At 45.9% G+C, this 25562-nt stretch overlaps 1 protein-coding gene and 1 long non-coding RNA gene across 2 annotated transcripts in view; one reads left to right on the top strand and one right to left on the bottom strand.

Annotated features, from left to right (window-relative positions):
* LOC308481826 (uncharacterized protein) overlaps positions 1 to 25562 on the bottom strand; it is a 201673-nt gene that overhangs the window by 16885 nt on the left and 159226 nt on the right. The window lies entirely within an intron of this gene.
* Positions 22171 to 25556, top strand: LOC308481363. Its single transcript, XR_013988577.1, has 3 exons — positions 22171 to 22355; positions 24067 to 24441; positions 24857 to 25556. It is a non-coding gene; the product is annotated as an uncharacterized lncRNA (long non-coding RNA).

Raw genomic sequence — 25562 nt, 5'->3', positions numbered from 1 at the left:
GGCCCTGGTGACTTTCCTATCTTTGCTTCCTTAATTGCTCTTTGAATTTCGTACAATGTAATAGGAGCATTCAACAGGTCTTTTTGTTCTTTAGTAAGTTTCGGAAGACCATTCTGTTCTAAATATTCTTTAACTTCTTCTGATGTTTCATTTCCTTCCTTATAGAGTTCTCTAAAGAATTCGACAAATCGTTTCTCTATTTCTTTAGGGTAGTTTATTATTTTGCCTTCGCACTTATCTCTATTTATAAGCCTTTCTGCCTCTCTCTTCTTTAATTGCCATGCTAATAATCTTCCTGGTTTATTAGCATGTCCAAAAGTTTTTTGCTTCAAAAATCTTAGTTTCCATTCCATTTCTGCATTTATTAGCATTAAATATTGAGATTGTAGGATCTTAATATTTCTTTTTAATTCTACACTATTTGGTTTTTTGTATAATTCCAGCTCGCTTTTTCTAATCTCCTCTAAGATTTCTTGTTGTTTTATTCCCTTTTGTTTTCTTTGAATTACATTTTGTTGATGTGATGGGATGATGAGCTGCTTGTGCGTAAAATCGTATCCCCTCAGAGTTTGTTCAAGTCCACAAACCTCTGTCTGTGACGGAGCCCCTCAGACATGGCTCCTCTAGTCACTAGCAGATTCCGACAGTGATGCTTTCGGAATCGCTTCCAACATAAAAGCTCCTTAACGGAAACACATCTTCTGGACTCTCTGCGTGACAGTTTCCGGCGAGGAGTGGGTGTCCCTACAGGAGGTCCTGAAACCTCCCCACTGTTTTTGCTGGAAGTGTCTCTGAGCCATCCCTCCAGCTCACTTTCCCTCAGCTCAGCTCCTCTCCCCCTACTGGTTCCCTCTTCAGCTGCTGAGTCTCTCCCAACCTGTGTGAGCCCTTTCACCTCCCTTCCTTCCGATGGCAGTTCCCTGACATCCACCTCCCCTCCAGGGCCCCCTTCATCCCCTCTCGCCCCCTCCTCTACGGGCGGTGAGGAGGCAAAACCCCGGGATGAACTTCCTTCATCTTCCGATGTCTCGAACACTTCTCTCCACCTGTTGCGGTTCCTGGTCTCGAAGTACTCCTCCTCCTCAGAGTCCATCTCCCCTTCCCCTTCCGAGTCCGGGAATCCTTCCAACTCCTCCTCCTCATCGGTGGTCCCAAAGTATTCCCTCCGGAACCTCTCCACAGGCTGAGGTTTCCTTGGGAACCTTTGATGGAACGTTTCTATCAATTCCTCGTCATTGATATCTTCTGCCATTACCCAAGTGTTTTCTGACTCCGGTTCTCCTTCCCACGCTACCAAATACTCCACCTGATCCCCCTTCCACCTGGCGTCGAGGATTTCTGCCACATGGCTGCTGCATTCCCTTTCTTCTATGACCGGTCCCCGAGTGGCCATCCCTTCTCGTCCCCCCTCATACGGTGACAGTAACGACCTGTGAAATACTGGGTGCAGTTTCATGTGGTTGGGTAACCGGAGCCTGAAAGCCACTGGGTTGACCTGTTGAATGACCTCAAAGGGACCCAATCTCCTGGGTCTTAATTTCTTACAACCTCCTTTGAACGGCAACCCTTGGGTTGACAGCCACACCCTATCTCCCACCCTTATGGTTTCACCTTCCCTTCGGTTCTTGTCTGCCTGCCTCTTGTATTCTTCCTTCGCCCTTTCTAAGTTGAGTTGGAGCTGACGATGGATTGCTTCCATTTCTTCTACAAAATGCTCGGCTGCCGGGACGCTCCATCTCTCCCCTTCTCCCCCTGGGAAAGCCCTGGGATGACACCCATAATTAGCCAAGAAGGGGCTCATCCCTGTGGACACATTCTCGGCATTGTTGTAGGCAAATTCCGCCAGCGCCAACTTTTCTACCCAGTCATTCTCTCTGTCATTGACATAACACCTCAGGTATTGCTGGAGGACACCGTTTGCTCTTTCCGCCTGCCCGTTGGTTTCAGGGTGCCGGGCAGTCGAAAAGTTGACCTCCACCTGCAGTAAGCTCATGAGCTTCCTCCAGAACCTGGAAGTAAATTGTTTTCCTCGGTCTGAGACCACCCTCAATGGCACCCGTGCAACCTAAAAATGTGTTCTACAAATAACTTCGCTGTCTCTTCCGCCGTGACTGCATGCGAGCAGGCTACAAAGTGGCACATCTTTGTTAGTAGGTCTACCACCACCATGATGGCTGTTTTCCCCTTGGACTTCGGCAGATCAGTCATAAAATCTATCGACACTGCCTCCCAAGGTCGTTCTGGAGTTGGTAAGGGTTCTAATAGCCCCGCCGGCGCCCGCCTCTCCCCTTTGGCTCGCTGGCATTGCTCACACCCTCTTACATACTCCCGTACATCTTCCCTCACCTTAGGCCACCAAAATTCCCTGGTGACCAACCACATGGTTTTGTGTTGTCCAAAATGCCCCGCCGTGGGGCTGTCGTGCAACTGCTTGAGTACCCTCCCCCTTAAGTCTCCTTCAGGGATATACAGTGCCCCTTTGTAATACAAAGCTCCATTTCTTTCCTCGAAACCCCCTGGTTCCTCTCCCTCACCCCTAAGACCTCTGAGCTTATTCTGGGCGTATTCATCATTCTCTGTTTCCTCTACCAGTTCTCTTTGTCCCACCAATGCCGCCCCACACACCCAGCGGTCCTCTGGAATGACATGTCTCTCTTCGGGTGCTCCCTCCCCCTCCAAATATTCAGGTTTGCGTGAGAGAGCGTCCGCCCTAATGTTCTCTGGGCCTGGCACGTAACAAATCTCAAAGTTAAATTTGGAGAACTCCTGGGCCCATCTCACTTGCCGTTGGTTGAGCACTCGTGCCGTCCTCCAATACTCTAGGTTCTTGTGGTCAGTGCACACTTGCACCTTATGTTGTGCGCCAATTAGCAGGTGCCTCCATCTCCGGAACGCCTCATGAATGGCTAGTAGTTCTCGGTCATACACCGTGTAGTTCCTCTCGGATTTGTTCAGCTTTCGCGAAAAAAAGGCACACGGTCTCCACTCTGACTCCTCCTTCCCTGGCTGCAGAAGCACCGCCCCAATCGCTCTGTCTGATGCGTCAGTTTCCACTCTCATCGGTTTTTGTAAATCCACATGCAGGAGTTGTTGTTCCGAGGCGAAGGCCCTTTTTAGTTCCTCAAATGCTCGCTCCGCCTCCTCAGTCCAAACGAACTTCTTCTTACTGCTGAGACAGTCCGTAATGGGCGCCGTCAGGTGGGCAAAGTTTCGGATGAACTTACGATAGAAGTTCCCAAATCCTAGGAACCTCTGCACATCCTTCCTTGTTTTGGGTGTTTTCCATTCCAGCACCGCCTGGACCTTGCCGGGATCCATGGCCAATCCCTTGTCTGACAGGCGATACCCCAGGAATTCCACCTCCTTGGTATGAAACTGACACTTCTCCAGTTTCACCCACAGCTGGTTGGCTTGCAGCCTGCTCAACACTTCTCTGACGTCTCTCACATGCTGCTCCTCATTCTCAGAATACACCAACACGTCGTCTAAGAAGGCCACACAATTCTTGTAAAGCAAAGGCCCCAGGACGTGGTTCATAAACGATTGAAAGCATGCGGAGCCTGCTTGTAGGCCGAAGGGCATAACTAAATATTCAAATGCCCCTAAAGGGGTGAACATGGTGGTTTTCCATTCATCCCCCTTCCTTATTCGTATCAGGTTGTACGCCCCCCTTAGGTCCAGCTTTGTGAAAATCTTTCCCTTCCGCACCCTTGTCAAAATGTCGTCAATCCTGGGCATAGGGAAAGCCACTGGTTCTGACACTGCATTTAAGGCCCTGAAGTCACACACCAGCCTCGGCTTGTTCGTGTTTTTTTTTATCCACAAAAAACACTGGGCTGCCCCCCACCGCCCTGGACTCTCTGATGAACCCTCTCTTCAGGTTCTTGTCAATGAACTCTCTTAGCTCCTGCATCTCTCTGTCTGACATGGCGTACAGCTTGCCTACAGGGAGCTGTGCCCCAGGGAGTAAATTGATTTGACAGTCAAAGGGTCTATGCGGAGGTAGTTGGTCAGCTTCCCTTTCGCTGAAGACGTCGCGGAGATCTGCGTATTGTCGTGGTACCTTCACGTTCTCCGTTACTTCAGTCCCTGCTAGGGTGGCTTGGGCCCCTGCCAAACCCTTTCCCTCTTTGCAGTGTTCTAAGCAATGTGCTGAACCAAAAGAAACCACTCTCTGATGCCAGCCCACCAGCGGATCATGTAATGCTAGCCAGCTCATCCCCAATATAATGGGAGCTCCTCCCAAGGTGGCCACATTAAACGCTATCAGTTCGGTGTGCCTTGCCACCTTCATTATCATTGGGACGGTCTGCAAGCTGACTTCTCCTCCCAACAGCTCCCTGCCATCGATCGTGGTCACCTGCAGGGGGTTGCTTAAAGGGATCGTCTGTATCTGGTGTTCAGCTGCAAACTCTTTGCTCATGAAATTGCAGGAGCTGCCTGAGTCCAACAGCGCCTTTATCTTTAGAGGGTGTCCGTTTGGCAGCTCTAGCGCCACTTCTATCACTAGGGCGGGTTTAGGAGGTTCTGGCGTGGGCACTTTCACTGCTCTTTGGCCTGGCTGCTGTGCCCCGACGGTGGCAGCCAGGCGTTGGCTTTTACTTGCTCCGGTATTTCTTCCTCTCTTCCCTCCACAGCTCCTACCATCCCTTGCCATTCCTTCCTCTGGGGGCAGACTCTGGCAAAGTGACCTGGCTGTTGGCAGAGATAGCATTTCCGGGCGCCTTTTCCCTCCTTCTTTCCCCCCTCACTGGGCTTTGAAACTGCGCGCGCGCGCGCTGTTCCGATTTCCATCGGCTCTGCCGGCGGGAAAGTTGGCTCTGGAATGTCTGGAATGCGGAACTCCTTCCAACGTTCCCCCTTCCCTTCCCGCCTCTCCAATGCTCTCGCCTCCTGGCGCGCTCCTATGGTCAGCGCTGATTTGGTCAGCTGGTCCATAGACTCCGCCCTGGGCGCCCGGGAAAGTTCGTCTTTCACAGCCGAAGAAAGCCCTTCTTCAAAGAGCATTTGAATGGGTTCCGCCGATAGATCCCACCCCAATTTATGGATCAACATGGTGAACTCAGTCCAGTACTCACGGACAGATCGGCTCCCCTGTTTGCAAGCCATTAACTGTCTGCGCACCACTCCCTGTTCAATATCGCTGGAAAACATCAGATCCATGGCGCGAAAGAACTTCATCGTGTCCTTTAGGACGTCACTATTCGCTGCCATCAGGGGTCTAACCCAGTCTCTCGCCCCCTTTTCAAGATGCCCAATCACGAAAGCCACTCGTGATTCCTCGTCAGGGAATTCATCAAACTGCAGATTGAGGGCATATTGCATCTCTGTCCGAAAGCCATGATAGTCTTTGGGCTCCCCCCCAAACTTCTGCACCAATCCTGGTACCTTTCTGGCGAGCTGGGTGGCTTTCCCCTTTTTGTCTGCATCCTGAGCCCTCCTCTCCTCAAGCCTCGCCATCTGCAGCGCTAGCTGGACCTCCAACACCCGGTACCTTTCTTCCAGGCTTGGACCCGCTCCAGCTCCTGCTTCTCCGGTTCCGGCTGGGTTGCTCATGATGCCTTCTCCTGCACAAGCTGCTTTCAAAGACTGTTGGAATGCTGTGATGGGATGATGAGCTGCTTGTGCGTAAAATCGTATCCCCTCAGAGTTTGTTCAAGTCCACAAACCTCTGTCTGTGACGGAGCCCCTCAGACATGGCTCCTCTAGTCACTAGCAGATTCCGACAGTGGTTGCTTTCGGAATCGCTTCCAACATAAAAGCTCCTTAACGGAAACACGTCTTCTGGACTCTCTGCGTGACAGTTTCCGGCGAGGAGTGGGTGTCCCTACAGGAGGTCCTGAAACCTCCCCACTGTTTTCGCTGGAAGTGTCTCTGAGCCATCCCTCCAGCTCACTTTCCCTCAGCTCAGCTCCTCTCCCCCTACTGGTTCCCTCTTCAGCTGCTGAGTCTCTCCCAACCTGTGTGAGCCCTTTCACCTCCCTTCCTTCCGATGGCAGTTCCCTGACAGTTGAATAAAGAAACCTCTTAAGACAGCTTTACTAGCATCCCAGACTATCTTTAAATCGGTGCCCTTAGAATCATAGAATCATAGAGTTGGAAGAGACCACAAGGGCCATCGAGTCTAACCCCCTGCCAAGCAGGAAACACCATCAGAGCACTCCTGACATATGGTTGTCAAGCCTCTGCTTAAAGACCTCCAAAGAAGGAGACTCCACCACACTCCTTGGCAGCAAATTCCACTGTCGAACAGCTCTTACTGTCAGGAAGTTCTTCCTAATGTTTAGGTGGAATCTTCTTTCTTGTAGTTTGGATCCATTGCTCCGTGTCCGCTTCTCTGGAGCAGCAGAAAACAACCTTTCTCCCTCCTCTAGGTGACATCCTTTTATATATTTGAACATGGCTATCATATCACCCCTTAACCTCCTCTTCTCCAGGCTAAACATGCCCAGCTCTCTTAGCCGTTCCTCATAAGGCATCGTTTCCAGGCCTTTGACCATTTTGGTTGCCCTCCTCTGGACACGTTCCAGTTTGTCAATGTCCTTCTTGAACTGTGGTGCCCTTATTTAAATTCAGTTCAAAAAATTCCTTTAAGGAATTTTTTCCTTTTTCTACTATTATTTCATCTCCTAACTCTTCACTCCGTTTTTGTCTATCATATTCTAAATCATATTTCTTTCTGTTGAGTAGGGTTTTATCTAGTGCAAGTGTAGAGTTCTTTGTTTTTGTGGCAGAAATTAAATCTTGTAGCAGCAAGGGTGTTTCCAATGCTGCTATAGCGTCAGGGCCAAACTGCCTTTCCAACATATGTTTCAATTGGATGTATTGTTGTTGTGTTTCACTGGTTAATCCATACCTTACTTGCAAAGTCTTATGTTCCACAAATTTGTAATTTTCATCAATTAATTGATTCAATGTTAAAATACATTTTTCATCCAATTTTGCCAAATTATTACTTGATTTCCAAGTAATCAAGCATAATAGGATGTTTCATAAAATTGGAGCCGAGTTTAGTCCACCCTACAAGAGGTCAAAAGAAACTATATTCGAAAGTAGCCCAATTGGGATTCCTGCTAGCTCTCCAATCACTAGTCTTACTCAGCAGGTAGGCCTGGTGATATAGTTCCAGATTTGGGAGACCAAAGCCACCTTCCTTAGTTGGAAGTTGCATTTTATGTAGTGATATTTTTGGTGGCTTTGTACCCCATAGGCACAATCTAAATATTTGATTTATTTCTGGGGAGTAAAATTTGGGAATATATATTGGTAATCCTCTAAGAATATATAAAAGCTTTGGAACAATGTTCATTTTGAGGACATTAACCTTTCCCCAAAGAGAATAATTTGAAACTCCGCACCAGAGTAGAAATTATATATCTAACAGATGGAAAGCTCTTTAATCTGAGTAGGCTCAGTGTCTGTAAGTGTAAGCCTGGTTGCTCCAGCAACTCTGGGCGGCTGAGAACATAATAAAAACACCGCAACACATCATCGATTAAAAGCTTCCTGATACAGGGTTGCATTCAGATGTCTTCAGAAAGTTGTGTAGTTGTTTATCTATTTGACATCAGATAAGAGGGTGTTCCACAAGGCTTCGAAGGCAGCCTGCCTGGTTCCCTGTAACATCACTTCTTGCAGTGAGGGAACCGCCAGAAGGCCCTCAGAACTGGACCTTAGTTCCCGGGCTGAATGATGAGGGTGGAGACACTCCTTCAGGTATACAGTGACAGGGGCATTCAGGGCTTTAAAGGTCAACACCAACACTTTGAATTGTGCTCAGAATGTACAGGGAGCCAATATAGATCTTCCAGGCTGGGTGTTATATGGTGCCAGCAGCCGCTCCTTATCACCAGTCTAGCTACCAGAATCAACACAGAATTAACCTGTGCATCCATGGACATATGTGAGTTCAAAATGACCCCAAGGTTGTGCACCTGATCCTGATTATTCAATACCTTCTGAATAATCCTATTATACAATACATGGCAGCACGGCTTAGGTTTGCAAAGTTACATCTGAAAAAACCACAAGACTTCTGGAACAATGTCCTTTGGACAGACGAGACCAAAGTGGAGATGTTTGGCCTTAATGCACAGCATCACCTTTGACGAAAACCCAACAGCATATCAGCACAAGCAGCTTGGGGTGGTGATTTGGGCTTGTTTTGTAGGCACAGGAGCTGGGAACCTTGTAGTCATTGAGTCAACCATGAACTCCTCTGTATACCAAAGTATTCCAGAGTCAAATGTGAGGCAATTTGCTGACAGCTATAGCTTGGCCAAAATTGGGTCATGCTGTTAACAGGACAAGGATTCCAAGCATACCAGGAAATCTATCACAGAATGGCTGGAAAAGAACAGAATCAATGACCTAGTCAAAGTCCAGACCTCAGCCCAATTGAAATGCTGCACAAGACCTTGAGATAGATGTGCATAAACAGATGCCAGCTGTTAAGTTGTGGGCGAACATATCAGACGACACAGCGATTCTTCCAAAGCAGCTCTTTATTTGTAAGCTGGAACAGAACTGAATTGAGGAGCTCAGTCAGCCTGCTTATATAGAGCTCCAGAACAACGTAACTGTTGCAACTTTCTAAAACTATCCAATCACTGAACGTCACTTTTGATCCTTCATTTGCATACAAACTATCCAGTCACTGAACGTCACTTTCAATCCTTCATTTGCATAACTATCTACAGTATCCCCCTGCTGACCCAGGGTGAGAACTTCAGTACATAACACCCCTCCCCACTGAGATAAGGCGTTAGTTACAATCGTAATGGTTTCCTTATATACAGCACTACGCGTAATGGTTCAATTAGGCACAAAAGGATATCGGTTACATTTCACATCCTTAGACCAACAGTGATACATGTCCAACAACATAGTCCTTTAAATAAGTTGGGTGCTTGGAAACTCTGCCAGACCGCTGGGGACTGGTAGCCAAGTCCGGGGGGCCACACAATTCTTGCTGAGGCTGTGGTGCGACCCTAGGTGGTGTTGAAACCAAGTCCCCTGGATCCGCTGCTGTGGTTGGAACCTCCGCAAGTGGAGTTGATGGAATGTCAGGCATGGCAGTGGTCTGAATCTGTGGTATGTCTGGCAGACCCTCTGAAGCAGCTTGGTTCGGCTCCACGCCGGCAGATTGCGAGAGAGGTGTAGGTGCAGCCTCAACGTAAGTGTCTGTTCTGGAGCCACGAGCGCAGTTGGGGGCACCACGGTAGTGTCCAAGTCCCCAACCCTGTGCCTAAGCTGGTCTATGTGCCGGCACCACAAGCATCCATCTTCGAGTGCCACCTGGTACGAGCGAGGTCCAGTGACTCCCACTACTGTGGCTGGCACCCAAGGAATGTCCCCCACCAAGTTCCAGGCAAAGACCTGGTTTCCGGGAACAAATGACCGTGGCGCGTTGGCACAGCATGGGGGTTCGGCCATGGCAAAGTCTGGGTGCAGCCAGTCGAGCGGGGACCTGAGGCAGCAGCCCATAAGCAGTTCAGCAGGACTTCGCCCTGTGGCCTCATGAGGGGTGATGTGTTGTACGAACAAGTATTCGGTGACCCGCTCGTGCCAGTCTGCCCGGTCCAGGCGCACCAGTGCCTCTTTTGCCGAGCGCACCATTCTCTCTGCTTGCCCGTTGCTGGATGGATGAAATGGTGCCGTTAGAGCATGGCAGATGTTCAGTCCCAAAAGATACCACTCAAAAGTGCCTGATGTGAACTGTGGTCCGTTGTCGGAGACAAGGACATCAGGACACCCATGCGCCGCAAAGAGGCCTCGCAGCACCCGGATGACGGCCTCGGTAGTGGTGGAGGGCATCAGGGCCACCTCCAGCCATTTGGAATAGGCGTCCACCACTACCATAAGGGCCATGAAAGGGGCCGGCCAGATCGATGTGCACCCTCAGCCAGGGTGTCTTGGGCGTCTCCCAGGTGTGTCCCTTAGCTGCCGGTGGCGCAGGCCTCGATTCTTGGCACGCTTGACAGGCGGAAACCGAGGCAGTGATGGCATCGTCCATGTTAGGCCACCAGACGTAACACCAAGCCAACGCCTTCATTTTGACGATTCCCGGGTGGCCAACGTGCAGAGCCTCCGGGACACATTGACGGAGTCTTTGGGGAATCACGACGCGGTCTCCCCACAGCAGACAGCCGCGATGAGCTGTGAGTTCATGTTGTCTGGTTGCGAAGGGCTGGAACTCTGATGCAAAAGCTCCTTATGGCCACCTCCTCCACACCCAGTTGAGCACACGGCTGATGGTGCGATCCTGGGCAGATGCAGAGGCCACAGTGGCAGCCGATACAGGCGCTGCTGGAAGATCCTCAATCAGGAGGAGCGATGAAGCAGGAGCCAGGTCTTCCACAAATGCTGGAAGAGGGCAACGGCTGAGGGCGTCGGCATGGCCCATCAATTTCCCCGGGCGATGGACTAGCCGGTAGTGGTAGGCAGCCAGGAAAACAGTCCATCGCAGCACGCATGGCGAGAGGACCGGTGGAGTTGGTTGATCACTGGCAAGGAGGCCCAGGAGCAGCTTGTGGTCAGTGATGAGGTCGAAAGTCCTGCCGTAGAGGTATTCATGGAACCTCTTCACTCCAGCCACAAGTGCCAGTGCCTCCTTGTCGAGTTGGCTGTAATTCCATTCCGTTGGAGATAGCGTCCTGGAAAAGTAGGCGAGCGGTGCTTCTCTTCCGTCTGGAAAACGGCGACTAAGGACAGTGCCGATGCCAAAAGGTGAGGCGTCGCAGGCAAGGACCAGCGGCCTGGCTTCACTGTACTGTACCAGCACACTGTCCAATGAAAGGAGAGCCTTGACCGCGTTGAAGGCGGCCGTCTCCCAATGACCCCAGGACCAAGGTGTCTTTGTGCTGAGGAGTCGGTGAAGAGGCTCAGCCACCGTGGCTTTGTGGGGCAGGAACATGTTATAAAAGTTCAGCAGTCCCAGGAACGCCTGCAACTCCGTCTTGTTCTTTGGGATGGGGGCCTGCTGGATAGCGCGGATTTTGGATGTGGTTGGGTGAAGGCGGGAGGCGTCGATAGGATAGCCCAGGAACTCCACCTGTGGAACGGCGATCTGGCACTTCTCCCTCTTTACCTTGAGCCCGGCCTTCTGGAACCTGGTCAGCACGGCGCGGAGGCGCTCGAACAGCTGCTGGTTTGAGTCTGCGGACAGCAAGACGTCATCAAAATACGGTACCACGCCTTGCAGGAGATGCTCCATACGGCTTTGGAAGATGCCAGGAGCCACACTCACTCCAAACTGCAAACGGCGGCAATGGAATGCCCCTCGGTGGGTGACGATTGTCTGTGGCATCATCAACGGGCAGTTGTTGATAGGCTTGGGCAAGGTCCAGCTTAGCAAAGACCTTACCCTCACCCAAGGAATGCAGCAGGTGTTGAACAACAGGAACCGGGTAAGCATGCTACTGAAGTGCCTTGTTGATCGTGCACTTGTAGTCAGCACAGATTCTCACCGACCCGTCTGGCTTGACAGGTGTGACGATGGGGTTTCCCACTTGGCGTGGTCAACTGGCTCCAAAACTCCTTGGGCAATCACCTTGTCCAGTTGTTCGTCCACCTTAGCCTTGAGAGCAAAGGGAACTCGGCGTGGCTTTACCTTGATGGGGGTGACTTGTGGATCAAGGCTAAAGGAGATGGGCGTACCTGTATATTGCCCCAAAGTGCCGTCAAAAACCTCGGCAAAGTCTTTGACCAGACCCTCAGTCTCTGCATTAGAGATGCAGTTGATGCCAGTGACTTCCAGGCCGAGGGCATCAAACCAGTCTAGCCTTAGGAGGCTTGGCCGCTGCCGCTGCCCTTCGACCACCACCAGTCGGAGCAGGCCCGAAAAATCCTTGAAGGCAATCCGGAACCGGCCAACACCTACCACGGGAATGTCATTTCCCTGGTAGTCTCTCAGGTGTACGCAGTGAGAGTCGAGTTGCCTTTTGGACACTCTGGGTACCAGTCTTTTGATGGTGCTCCAAGACACGATGGACAGGGCAGACCCGGTGTCGATCTCCATGTCACATGGAGCTCCTTCAATGAGCACCGTGACGTTCAGCTTGTGTCACGTAGGCGAGTCGGTTTGGCCAATCGTGGTTCCAGATGGGCAGTGGCAGTTGGTGAGAGCGAAACAGCTTTCCTTGGCAGACTGGAGTGAAGGCTTGGACTTGCGAGTTGGTGAAGGGGGGTGTCAGACGGAGCCGATTGGCAGACCTTAACGATGTGGCCCCTTCTGGAACACGTCCGACAGATGGCGTCTCTGAATTGACACTTGGCACAGGAATGGTTGCCTCCGCAGCCAGCACATTCCGGTTGGCCTTTGGACTTCTGTTGGAACTTCCTGCACTCCCACTTTGTCTGGTGCACGTCATCGTCTTCATTGGAGGATGCCTCATCACTGCTGGCCTCTTCGTGATGCACTGGAACTGGCTTCCTAGCAAGACGCGGGCTGCTCGCCTTGTGGATCTCCTGGGCAGCTTCCAAGGCCACAGCCTCCTCAATGGCTTTCTGCAGCGTGAGGTCTGGCTTGATGAGGAGACGCCGTTGCAGATGGATGTCCCGGACCTCGCAGACGATTCGATCCATCAGGGCATTGTCTAAGTCTCGGAACTCGCAGTGCATTGCAGCCTGTTGGAGGGCGGTGGTGTAGTTGTTGATTGATTCCCCCTCTGCCTGGTTCCAGTGGTAAAACGCATAGCGAGCAGCAATCTTGGATGGCTTTGGCGCATAGTGGTTGATGAGCTTCTCTTGGATCGTGTCCCATGGTATTGCCTGGACTGCTTGAGGCGCAACCAATGCTCGGGCCAGCTCTAATACCTCAGGCCCACAGAGGCTGAGGAATAGTCCCCGCTTCCGTTCCTTTGATACTGCTGTCAGCTCGTTGGCTTGGAGGTAGCAGTCAAACCGAGCGAGGTAGGAGTCTCTTGATTCAGAGGCTGGCGCAAACGGCGGTAGAGGCACAAGTGAAGCCATGATTCAGATGCCGGTGTGAAGGGCGATGGATGGAACACAGTGCTCTAGCCAGAACAGTCAGCTCTGAATTGGTTCTGTTCAGTGATTTCGCTCAGTGATTTCGCTCAGTGATTCAGCTCAGTGATTCAGCTCAGTTCAGAGGATGGCCGCATCTGGCTGTGCTCTGATGTCCATCGATCCCACCTCTGTCGCCAGTGTTAAGTTGTGGGCGAACATATCAGACAACACAGCGATTTTTCCAAAGCAGCTCTTTATTTGTAAGCTGGAACAGAACTGAACTGAGGAGCTCAGTCAGCCTGCTTATATAGAGCTCCAGAACAACGTAACTGTTGCAACTTTCTAAAACTATCCAATCACTGAACGTCACTTTCGATCCTTCATTTGCATACAAACTATCCAATCACTGAACATCACATTCAATCCTTCATTTGCATAACTATCTACAGTATCTCCCTGCTGGCCCAGGGTGAGAACTTCAGTACATAACACCAGCAAACTTCAATGAACTGAAGTGATGTGAGACCGATAAAGTCCTACAGAAAATGATAGCTTCTTATTGTTGCTAAATGTGGTTCTTATTATTAAAAGCTATTTAATAATAAGATGTACTTAGTTTTTCACACATGGCTTTTCCATATTGTCTTTATTTCTGTTAGTAAATGGCACGGTGTAATGTGTCATGTGTTGCTGTTCATCTGAGGGGGGGGGTGTGTGTGTGTATAATCACTCCAAAAATGAAGGGGGAAATTGTGTGCATCCTATGGAGCGAATGCAGGGTCCAGCATGGTTTCACCAGGTGCCTGGTGAGACCAGAGGGATATTGCCTGACAACAAACCCTAACTATTGGATTATTTTGCCCCATCTTTTAGTGCCTGCCAAACAGCTGTGTCATGCTTATGATAATGTTTTATTCTCTTGTTAGTTATGCTGTTTTAAATGTGCATTTTATATTTGACTTCACTTAGCAGTGGTTTTTTAAAAAATGTTTAAGTTGGGTTTTTTGTTACCTTTGTTTGTAGAGTGTGTATTCTGTAATTGACCTCCTTTGTAATTTTTTCTTTTGAAATCTTTGGGATAATTTAGTTATTTTATTATCTTAGTTAATTATGTTGCTTTGACTGTATACTCTACATTTGACTTTCTTCGGATTGTTTCATTGATGTTTTAATGTGCTTTAAACCGCTTTGAGATTTTTCTTAAAATATAAAGATGTATAGAAATTAAATAAATAAATAATAATTCCAAATAAGGAGAAGGAATCCAGTTTCCCAGCATTTGAGAGACTTTCCACCTGTATGGAGACACGTCCCTTTCTTCTGTGGTTGAAAGAGACTCTGACAGGTGTGCCATCTGTATGAAGAAACCAAGCAATGTGAAAAAGAGAGAAGGCCTAGGGAGCCCGCTGCTCGAAGTTGTGGCCATCAGTAATCTAACAGAAAGTATGGACACAGACCTACAAAAGCATTCATATTGCACAAAAGGTAAAGGACATCTGGATGGTTAAGTCCAGTCAAAGGCTGGGGTTGTAGCGCTCATCTCGCTTTTCAGGCCAAGGGAGCTGGCGTTTGTCCACAAACAGCTTTCCCGGTCATGTGGCCAACATGACTAAACCGCTGTAGGGGTGCAAATATCCAGAGTGTGGGGGTCAGGTGGGATTGCTATGAGGAATTATGAAATATGGAGCAAGCCATTGTGTCCGCGATGAAAGCATTGCATTGACTCGGTTTAATTCATTGACAATAATTTCTGATCGAATCCCACAAGCCTCTGCATCTCTGCTTTCTCTACACCTGACAGGCACGTATAAGCATTCTAAAACACAGGCCAGTTGCTGCACCAGGCATCCTCAGTACATAAAGAATAGGTTACTTTTTGTAGTTTAATCTTTAGATCTTAAGGGCCAGGAAGAGGGTTCACAAGATGGCAAATACTGCCATCCTTCCAGGAGATGGTAAATACTACCCATCCTTCCTCTCTTGTTTATTGCTGTTTATGACCTCCGGAGTTTCCTAAAAGCATTCCTCTAGTCCTGTTTTGTTTACTCTCAGATATAGTAGTCCTGTTTTGTAATACTCTCAGAGTAGTCTTTGTAGTTAACAGGATTTCTTCTGATCTGACTTTGTCCCATGTGGGTTTTTTTGAAATGCTCAGAGGAAATCTGATTGGTTCTTCCGAACACTGTGTAAAAAGTTCTTTTGTGAATAAGACGACCTGGGCCGAGGAGTGGACAGGAATTATTATACACACCCCTCCCAGAGTCTTGCTGGTCAAGTCTTATGTGTATTCTATTAATCATAGTCCAATCTTTCCTTTGCTTTGGGAACGCTACAACTGCATCTGGTGCAACGGGACACCGTGATGAGTGCCAGAGTGCATGGAAGCGCTGCTTACCTTCCTGCCAGAGTGGTACTATTTATCTACTTTCACTGGTGTGTTTTCGAACTGCTATGTTGGTAGAAGCTGGGAAAGAGCAATGGCAGCTCACCCCGTTGTGTGGATTCAAACCACTGACCTTCAGATCAGCAAGCCCAAGAGGTTCGGTAGTTTAGTTTAGACTACACAACAATATATTGGCAAGATGTGTTTATCAGAGCTCCGCATATTCCCTTTCAATTACATGACGGAGGTTTGCTTTGCTGGCTTCTCTCCCCCCCCCCCCCCTTTTGCTCTTCTTAAAATTCCTCTTATCGAAGGCAAGGTTGTTTTATTTACGTGTTCCGGCAACCCCAGGAATTTGCACTATAGAAGTTAGCGTCGTAAATTAGTTTCAACTCCTTTTTTCCTGTCGGCTATATCTTCACATTTTTAAAGCTTATTTAACTTGAAAACCTTTTAATCTCCTAAAATCCTTTAAAATTCCTTTGACCCCCATATTTTAAACAAACTGAAAAAGAGGGGACATTGCTGTTGCCAAAGAGACTATGTTGAAAGAACGCCCCATTCTTTCCTGCTGCAGTGTTTATCATTGCAGGGGATTTTAGCACACCTACAGAAGTCAATGATGTAAATTTGTACACCCATTACAATCAGATTCTCAAACCAGATATATACAGTACTTAGCCGGAGGTACCTCCCATCTGTCTAAAGATCATAGATTTAATAATTCAGGGCTTTGTTTAGCTCAATTTGTAAAGCGGAGGGGCTTCCTAATATTAAATGAAATGATAGAGGGAGATTGGCCCAGGGAATATACCCACTTTACATACATGGAGGCAGTGTTTTGCATATTTTGCATATAAGCTTGTCATGGAGTTTGAGTTGGGCCATAATATGGAAAGCATATTATGCATATAAGCTTGTCATGGAGTTTGAGTTGGGCCATAATATGGAAAGCTGTCATTTACTTCTAACAATGGTACAAGTAGGCCCAGTATTTAACAATTCTACCCCCAAAACTCAAAGTGCCAAAATTCTGACATGCTTTTTACATACAAAAGGTGGCAATCACATACCATCAGCACTGTTTAAAGCTAATCCCCTAGCACAGTTATTGCATGGGATCAGATTTGGACAGGCCCTCACCTTGGATCTACAGAAGCTGTTCAACCTAAGTTCCTAAGGCAATTTTTTTCTGTTCCATCCTGTGTTCCAAATGCTTCATTGCGCTTAGAGGCTAGTCTCCCCTCAGTTGAATTACAGGTTTGGTGTAGGACATTTAATTATTGGCTTTGCCTAAATTTAAACCCCACTGGTCTACTACACTTAGTATTGTAAGTTGTCATGAGAGTGCTTGGACTAAAATTGTCAGCCAAAAGATTTACTTTTCTGGTTTATCATCACAACAGTTATTAACACTGGGCTTCAGTAAAGTAAATAATTAAATTAGACAGCACCTAATTGAATGACAGAATAATTTGGCCACAATAAGGCAATTTTGTCCATGGTATGATTATTTTCTACCTAGTCATTTTGACACTTGGGCACCCTATTTGCAAAATTTAACAATTCCAAAATACAGACGTGCTTTCACTTTCGCAAGCTTGAATAAACTGCCTTCAGCTGTACTTGAGGGTCAGTTTCAGAAAATTCCACTGGAAAAACAATGATGTCCATGTGGAGATGGCAGTATTGAGTCAGTGGCTCATGAGCTTCTGCTTGCACTCTTTCTAAAGATTTGAGGAGTGAGGGTATTACCCCTCTACTATTGTCCATGCTGGGTTGCTCAACCATTGCTACTGTGTCCTTTCTTCCAGCGGATCAAGATGACCAGGTGGCAGCAAAATCTGCAAGGTTTTTAGTGGGGGCAATTAGAATAAGATCTATTATTTGATTATTTGATTACTGATGTGAACCTCCAAAATGTATTTTGTATAGTTAAGTTTTTACCTCTATCTTCAGTACATTTTCTTTTATTGTATTCCTATAGCTAATAGCTGATGCAAGTAAAGATTCTTCTGATCTAAACTTCTCAGGTTTTCGGAAATGACTGGTAGAATCCGTGACCAGGGAGAAGAGTCGATGGAGGAAGATTGGAAGAAATTCAAAGACTATCTTCAGAAACATTGCAAAATTAAAGAATGTTAGAGTGATGTTGGACTGAAAATAAGTGGTTTCCAGCCGTACAGGTTAAAGTTAATGATAGATTAAGATTAAAGATTAGGATTAAAGATGTTTAAAGAAATGGAAACTTGACATTAAGAGGGAAAATTTTATGTTATATGATACTAAGACTAAAGATCAGGTTTAAAGAAGTTGAAGTTATATATTTCAATATTTTATTAAAGCTAAAGATTGGGATTAAAAAAGTGGAAAAGAAATTGCTGGACAAACAATTTTAATTGGAATACAAAAGAGGGAGGTATGAGGAAGTCCAGAAAATAAGTAACCAAAAAACGGAAATGGAAAAGAGATATGGTTTTTAATTGTTATGTTTTTTGTTCTTTTATTGTTGAATCTTTTTTTTGTGTGTGTGTTTTTGTTATCTTCTTTTTTTGAGATGTGTATTGTGTATGTTTTTTTTTTCTTTCTTTGTTGTTCAAAACTTTAATAAAAATTATTTTAAAAAAAATAAAAATAAAATAAACTTCTCAGGTTTTATGAGGATTTATAAAGGGGCGCTGCATCATCACTCCAAATGTCACCAGGAAATGATCTATCTCAGACAATGGGCTCAGCACAAACCCCGCTATCAATGGATTTCTGCCTTCCCACTCCCTTGCAGAAACCTGAACCAGGGTATGCCTTATTTACTGAGGCAGTCTCATGGTTGCCACAGAAGCCATGATTCCTGAGCTGCCCCAGGACCTATACGGTTTATGATCAAGAGCCATGAGTTACCATTTTTTTCGCTCTATAGGGCGCACGTAGTTTTTAGGGGTGGAAATAAAGGGGGGGAAATTCCCGCTGGCTGTCTTAGCTTCCTCTTTAGCCATGCGCAATCTCTCCAGGGATTTTTTTAGCCGCAGGGCTGGGGCGGGGGAAGAACTGGTCCAGGAGAGGCGGCAAGATTGCGTGCAACCTCTCTGCCGCTCCCAGAGCTCGCGGGGCTGGGGACGGGGGCTTCCCCTGACCCCAGCCCCCAGAACAGGCTGCGTTCCTCAAGCCTTCGGAGCGCGGCAGGAACTCCCGCTGGGCTCTGAAGGCTTGTGGATAGCTGCCTGTTCTGGGGGCTGGGGTCGGGGGAAGCCCCCCGTCCCCAGCCCCGCGAGCTCCGGGAGCGGCGGATAGCTGCCTGAAGCCTGGAGAGCGAGAGGGGTCGGTGCGCACTGACCCCTCTCGCTCTCCAGGCTTCAGTGAAAGCCTGCATTCGCTCCATAGGGCACACACAAATTTCCCCTTCATTTTTGGAGGGGGGAAAGTGCGTCCTATAGAGCGAAAAATACGGTACTTACATCCGTTGGGACAGTGAATTCTCAAACTTATTGTGAAAGTGAACAGAGAGGGAGAGATTTCTTGGCAGCCATGGGAGACTGAGAATTGGAGGGATTGTTCTGTGGTATTTCGGCAGAGGATAAAGGTGTAGTGTAACTTTTGATTTTGTTTGAAATGTATTGTTATGAATAGATTGTAGACTTCCGGTTTTTGCCACCAAGGTGAACAATGGTTCTCGCCATAGCGGACCAATTAAGGATAATTTGAGAGTAATTATCATTGCAAAACCCTCCCCCCAGGTTGTGGGGGGAGTACCCTCACTTGCCGATCACCCAGCAGCTGCCTCCCGCTCCTACAGAATGCACTGTGTGCATTGGAAACTCTCCAACGTGGTTCACCCATCACAGAGATTCTTCTGTTTTTTAAGATATATATGAATTCAGGATTAAGAAACAGGCAAGTTCTGGAAGAAGGAGACAAGTTAACCTGCTGCTGAATGAATCAGCCATTGAGTGCCAAGGTCTCGAACTGGAGAAGATTTTAATCGTAATTGGATTGGTATGTGGTGGAGAGAAGAGAGGCCTTCGTTTTCTCTTTATATATTCACCATGCTGTTTTATAATATGGCATCTCTTCACCAAAGCAAAAAATTACATAGGAGCTGTATTATTTGGGCTAAATTGGACTGGAGCAGCAACAAGGAATCAACATCTCCTAAAAATCTCCTAAAATCAGAACATGGGAAGTCAACCAAAATGTTTAATTTCAAATCTGCCAATTGGCTTTTTAAATTGGATTATATTTGGTGTTGTATTAATGTGGTCTATATTGGATTGTTATTAATGAAAAATTAATAAAAAATGGACTGTATTGTTGTGGACTGCTGCAGGCTATGGTGGATGATGGGGATTGCTCGCCCTGAGTGACCCGATTGCTCCAAATAGGCAGGAAGGGAGCTTGGGCAAAGCACCTTCTCTAAAAAGGAAGACTGAAATTAGCGGAGCTCCAACCGGGGCTTTTGTTTAACCAATAAATCTTAAATAATTAACTGCTGGAGCCGTCTTGTGGGGGGGGGGCAAGCCTTACCTTCTTGATCCTCCATTACTACTAATATTTTATAAAGGTAAAGGTAAAGGGACCCCTGACCATGAGGTCCAGTCGTGACCGACTCTGGGGTTGCAGCGTTCATCTCGCTTTATTGGCCTAGGGAGCCAGCGTACAGCTTCCGGGTCATGTGGCCAGCATGACTAAGCCACTTCTGGAGAACCAGAGCAGTGCACGGAAACGCCATTTACCTTCCCTCCGGAGCGGTACCTATTTATCTACTTGCACTTTGACGTGCTTTCGAACTGCTAGGTTGGCAGGAGCAGGGACCGAGCAACAGGAGCTCACCCACATTGCAGGGATTCGAACCGCCGACCTTCTGATCAGCAAGTCCTAGGCTCTGTGGTTTAACCCACAGCGCCACCCATGTCCCTTAGTGAAATATTTTATAAATTTCACTGATTTCCCCTTTTATAACTGTATTTTCTTCTTTATCTCCTCTTTTTATAGAGGAGTCTCTATCCTTCTCCATTATCTGTTCACAGACCAGAAATGCTGCAACACATGGCTCTTGACCATAAAACCTCTAGGTCCTGGTCTCCATGGCAACCATGAGACCATCTCAGTAAATTAAAGGCCCAACACATAAGACAGAACAAGGGAGTGGGAAGGCAGAAATCCATTAGTAGGGAAGTTTGTGCTGCGCCCATTGTCTGAGATGGATAATTCGATAGTGAAATTCGAAGTGATGATGCAGTGCCCCTCTATAAGGCTGGGGGATCCATTAAGGTGGTCTGTTCCCAGAGACTTATGGTATCTGGTGGATTCCTGAATACTCAGGAATTTTCAAGTTGGCATGCTCACCACTTCTGTCGAAGTCTTACTATAGAATCGTGAAATAAGGTAGGCAGTTGACATGTTGGCTCTTAAGTGTCATCCTCAACACTGAAGCAAACAGGGCTCCCTCATATTCTCAGGAGTGTCAGGCAATGAAGTAGGACAGTGCCTGGAAGGGACTCAGCAGCTTGCAAGGCAACATCTCTCTCTGGAAGGCCTGTGGTTTTTATCTGCCTTTTAGAAGACAGGAGTGCCTGGTAAAGAAACTGAAGGTACATTTTTTCACCTTTGGTGGACGTGCCCAAAGATTAAGGCTTTCTGGGAAATGATATATAATGAATTAAAAAAGGTATTTAAGTATACCTTCCCTAAGAAACCAGAGGCCTTTCTCCTGGGCATAGTCGGCCAAATGGTGTTAAAAAAGGATAGAACTTTTTTTATGTATGCAACAACAGCAGCAAGAATACTCATCGCAAAGTATTGGAAGACACAAGAACTTCCCACGCTGGAGGAATGGCAGATGAAATTTATGGACTATATGGAATTGGCGGAAATGACTGGTAGAATCCGTGACCAGGGAGAAGAGTCGATGGAGGAAGACTGGAAGAAATTCAAAGACTATCTTCAGAAACATTGCAAAATTAAGGAATGTTAAAGGGATGTTGGACTGAAAGTAAGTGGGTTCCAGCTGCATAGGTTAAAGTTAATGATAGATTAAGATTAAAGATCAAGATTAAAGATGTTTAAAGAAATGGAAATTTGATATTAAAAGGGAAAATTTTAAAGTTATATGATATTAAGATCAAGGATTAGGTTTTAAAAAGTTGAAGTCATATATTTTAACATTTCATTAAATTAAAGATTGGGATTAAAAAAGTGGAAAAGAAACTGCTGGACAAATAATGTGGATTGGAATACAAAAGAGGGAGGTATGAGGAAGTCCAGAAAATAAGTAATTTAAAATTGGATATGGAAAAGAGAGTTTGTTTTTAATTGTTACGTTTTGTGTTTTTATTGTTGAGTTTTGTACTGTTTTTTGTGTGTGTTGTTTTTCTTTCTTTTGTTGTTTAAAACTTTAATAAAAAATTATAATAAAAAAAAAAATAGAAGACAGGAGTGCCTGGCTTCCTGTGGTCCATGGGGTCACAGAGAGTCAGGCACAACTAAACAACAAAGTGATTTTAATGAGTTTAAATCAGCTTTAACTCTTCAAGTGATTCATGAAGTGACTAGTGAAGATAAGATACATGCGCTTTTTATGTTTTCTGGTTCTGTTTGGCTTTTACAAGCCATGGATATTTGCTCTTAATGAGTCTATGACTGAATCGCAGACAGAGTGTTGCGAGTACAATTCCTATCTTTATTCCTTAGTCAAGAACTGGTTTCGTGTGACGCAATATGTTATTGTGCATTATGAATGTTCTTGTAGGTGTGACTCCATATTTTATGTTTGATTACAAATGGCCACGACTTCCAAGAAGCAGCCTCCCCAAGCCTTCTCTCTTTTTCACAATGCTTGGTTTCTTCATACAGATGGCACACCCACCACAGTCTCTTTAAACCTCCACATAAAGGGACGTGTCTCCATAGTGGTGGAAATTAGCCTATGAAAAAGGAGAGCACCAGACAAGACTTTGCTGCTCTCAGAGAGAGGTGACCAAAGTCAAGGCAATTTAGGCTTACCAGGAATGTAAGTAAAAGGTTTTGTTCATAGAATCATAAAGTGTAGAGTTGGAAGGGGCCCAACGGGTTGTCTAGTCAACCCCCTGCAATCTCAACAAACAATCCTTGCTTAGTTTTGCAAATGTGCTAGTAGTTGTGTTATTTGTCAGTTCCTGTGCAGGGATCAGCAGAGAGAGAGAGAGAGAAATGCTGTCTTGTCTGAATGTGTGTGTAAAAACCAGTTGTATGAAAATCTTAGCCTGTTGCCACATTGTCAACTTAAAACACAGCTAGGATGTTCTCTATTTGCGGAGATGAAATTAAGCACTTACAGCTTTTCAAAAAGAGTGGTATCTCGGGTTAAGTACTTAATTCGTTCCGAAGGTCCGTTCTTAACCTGAAACTGTTCTTAACCTGAAGCACCACATTAGCTAATGGGGCCTCCTGCTGCTGCCGCGCCACCAGAGCCCGATTTCTGTTCTTATCCTGAAGAAAATTTCTTAACCTGAAGCACTATTTCTGGGTTAGCGGAGTGTGTAACCTGAAGCGTATGTAACCTGAAGCATATGTAACCCGAGGTACCACTGTATTATAACACTGAGAAGCAGAAATTTAATTCCTCCCTATAACACAGCTATTATTGGAATCAAAACAGCTGTGTTTTAAAGCCCCCACCCCACCCTTATCAATTTTGTCTCTTTTCCCATACTTTTTTGTTGAAAGATGTAGTGAAGGTAGAGTAAAATAAAAAATATGCAATTCAACTATGTAAAGGTAATGGGTTTTCAGATGACTTAGTAATTTGTAGACAGAAATGCAATGGCTGTGTATTGTGGCATGGTCCCCAATAACCCAACCAGAAAGAAGTTCTAGAGGCAGTGAAAACAGGGTTTGGCCATCGGCATCTGTTCTTATCCAGCAGCAATGCTGCTATTCCATTTCACATCCCCAGAAAGAGGCACTTTGCAGTGAATTCCAAAATGCTGCCACCCATCAGCTCACTATTTCCCCCACCCTCCCTCTTGTTCAGTGTTGTGTTCGCTCCATATAATTTGAGTCAAGTGGATAGCCTCAGTACAAGAAACAACTGTGTAGCAGAGATCACTTTTACTTTGGGGGCACAAAGACACACACTGTCTCTGCTACAAGAAGTCTTCACTCTCTGAGCCCAGAGAGCGTTTCGACGTATAAAGTTTTTGCTGAGGAAAAGTGCACACAGCAAGTGCAAAGTCCACTTGCTCAAAAAAGTCCTGCAACTGCCAGAGTTCCCTCTGTGTAGACGTCTTGCAATGTGTCTAACTTCCATCAGATAAGCTCTTCACAAATCCGACACATTTTCCCCAGATCATTCCAACAGTATCCATGTCTCCAATGCCCCACAACAGTGAATGCTGAAACTTGAGTTCTTTATCTATCCTGGGATATGTGTTAGTTTGCCCAGCAACACAAAGAAGACAGTCACAAGATGCATGCAGCTGCACTTTTAGGAGGCGGGGAACCATTTCTGCTGACTCAAAGAGAAGTGACCCTTTCTTACTTTCCTTAATATTTCAGCAGTGGACTGAAACCAGCTTGCTTTACAAGAAATAAATGGAGTCATACACTTGTCATTTTGTATCTACTTGGCAAGTTACAGTGGGGAAAACTAGGAAAATATTAAATAGCAGGAGAATTCATGTAATCATGAACGCTTCTGGAATGGCAGTTCAAACTAATATACTGCATTTTCTTTTTTCTAGGTAAACAGTGGGGAAAATACCATCAAAACCAAAGAAGGTTTAACTGGATTTGTTTCCTTCCTCAGCATACACGCGGGGCTTCATATCAGGAAACCATGAGCTGCTTTACTCAAATGCTGGGAAACTGGATTAGTTTTCCTTCCTTAGAAGAATACCTGAGCTCAGTGGCTCACTATTGGTGGTTGCGTATGCTTCTGATTTTGCTTTGTTCAATCATTATAATGACGTATTTGTTTATCTGTGCTCTCTCATTTTTGCTATATGTCTACAAGAAGAGGAATAACCAGCAAGAAACTGATTTTGATACCAAATGTTGGAAAAAGTCAAAGCAAGTTACGACTCAAGTTTTAGATATATTTGGAAAGATATGGCATGGTGAGTAAATGTTTCTTTCATACCAATAATTCAGCTACTATACTTTCATAGGACTGAGCATCAGAATTTCAGATTTGAGGCCCTGGAACAATAGTTACCACTACTGGCTTTAACTGTGAGGAGGGTGCACAGTGAATTTAATGAGTATATCATCATGTAGTGAGACTTTGAGGGTGCAATTTTGCATCCTAGAGTGTTGAGAAATATCATTTATATGTGAGCACAACAGAGAAAGTCCTGGTCCGTGTGGATGACAACCTAGTATCCAGAATGCTGCAACATATAGGAGAGCTTTTTACCTGATCTTAAATTAGAGTTTTCTGAACCACAGTGTTTTCTTCCAATAAAAGATTGCAATATTCCATTTATTTTTCAACAAAATAACATTTATTTATTGCATTTTATATTATTTCAGGTTATGAAGTTTTTGGCATGGAACATCTCCCTAAAGGACCAGTGCTTATTATCTATTATCACCCAGTTTGTACTATTGACTATTTCTTCCTTGTCGCTAGACTTTTCAGGGAGACAGGGAGAGAGTGCTTTACAATAATTGATCGTGCCATAGGTAAGTTATTAAATTTAACTCATGCTTTTTTACATAAAATATGTGAAATATGATATAAAATAAAGCTATAAGATATAAAACAATGCTATAAAATATAAAACAGTGTATCAGAAGCAGGTGAAAAACCACGCATGAAATATCACCAAGTGTCCTCACAAAAAAGGAAGTTGGAAACTGCAGGCTTGCTTTTGGCCATTTACAACATCAACCTCTTCTCCCAATAATGTTTCAGGCATCATATTTGAATCAGGCTGTTTCCAATACAGCATGTCAACCTGGGTCTATGGCCCATGATCACAGATTGCAGGAAAACCTGACCTGACCTCAAAACAGCTATGAGAGTGCTTCTTCTTCTTCTTCTTCTTTTACGCTAGTAATTGCAAGACAATTCCTTTGCTTCCATGCAGAAATTTCATGCTTTCTTGTACAACTTGTCTACATTCTTCCTCAGGGATCTAAGAACTGAAGGAATCTGGATAATGTGACATCTGATTTCTATGCTGTAACTGCAGGCTCTCATATAATAATTGCTGCTGACTTTAATACTAGAGTA

The sequence above is a fragment of the Podarcis pityusensis genome (genome assembly GCF_964106645.2).
Source record: "Podarcis pityusensis genome assembly, chromosome: 7".
Lineage (NCBI taxonomy): Eukaryota > Metazoa > Chordata > Lepidosauria > Squamata > Lacertidae > Podarcis > Podarcis pityusensis.
The sequence above is the reverse complement of the archived record's forward strand: the minus strand, read 5'-3'. Positions and strand labels throughout refer to the sequence as shown.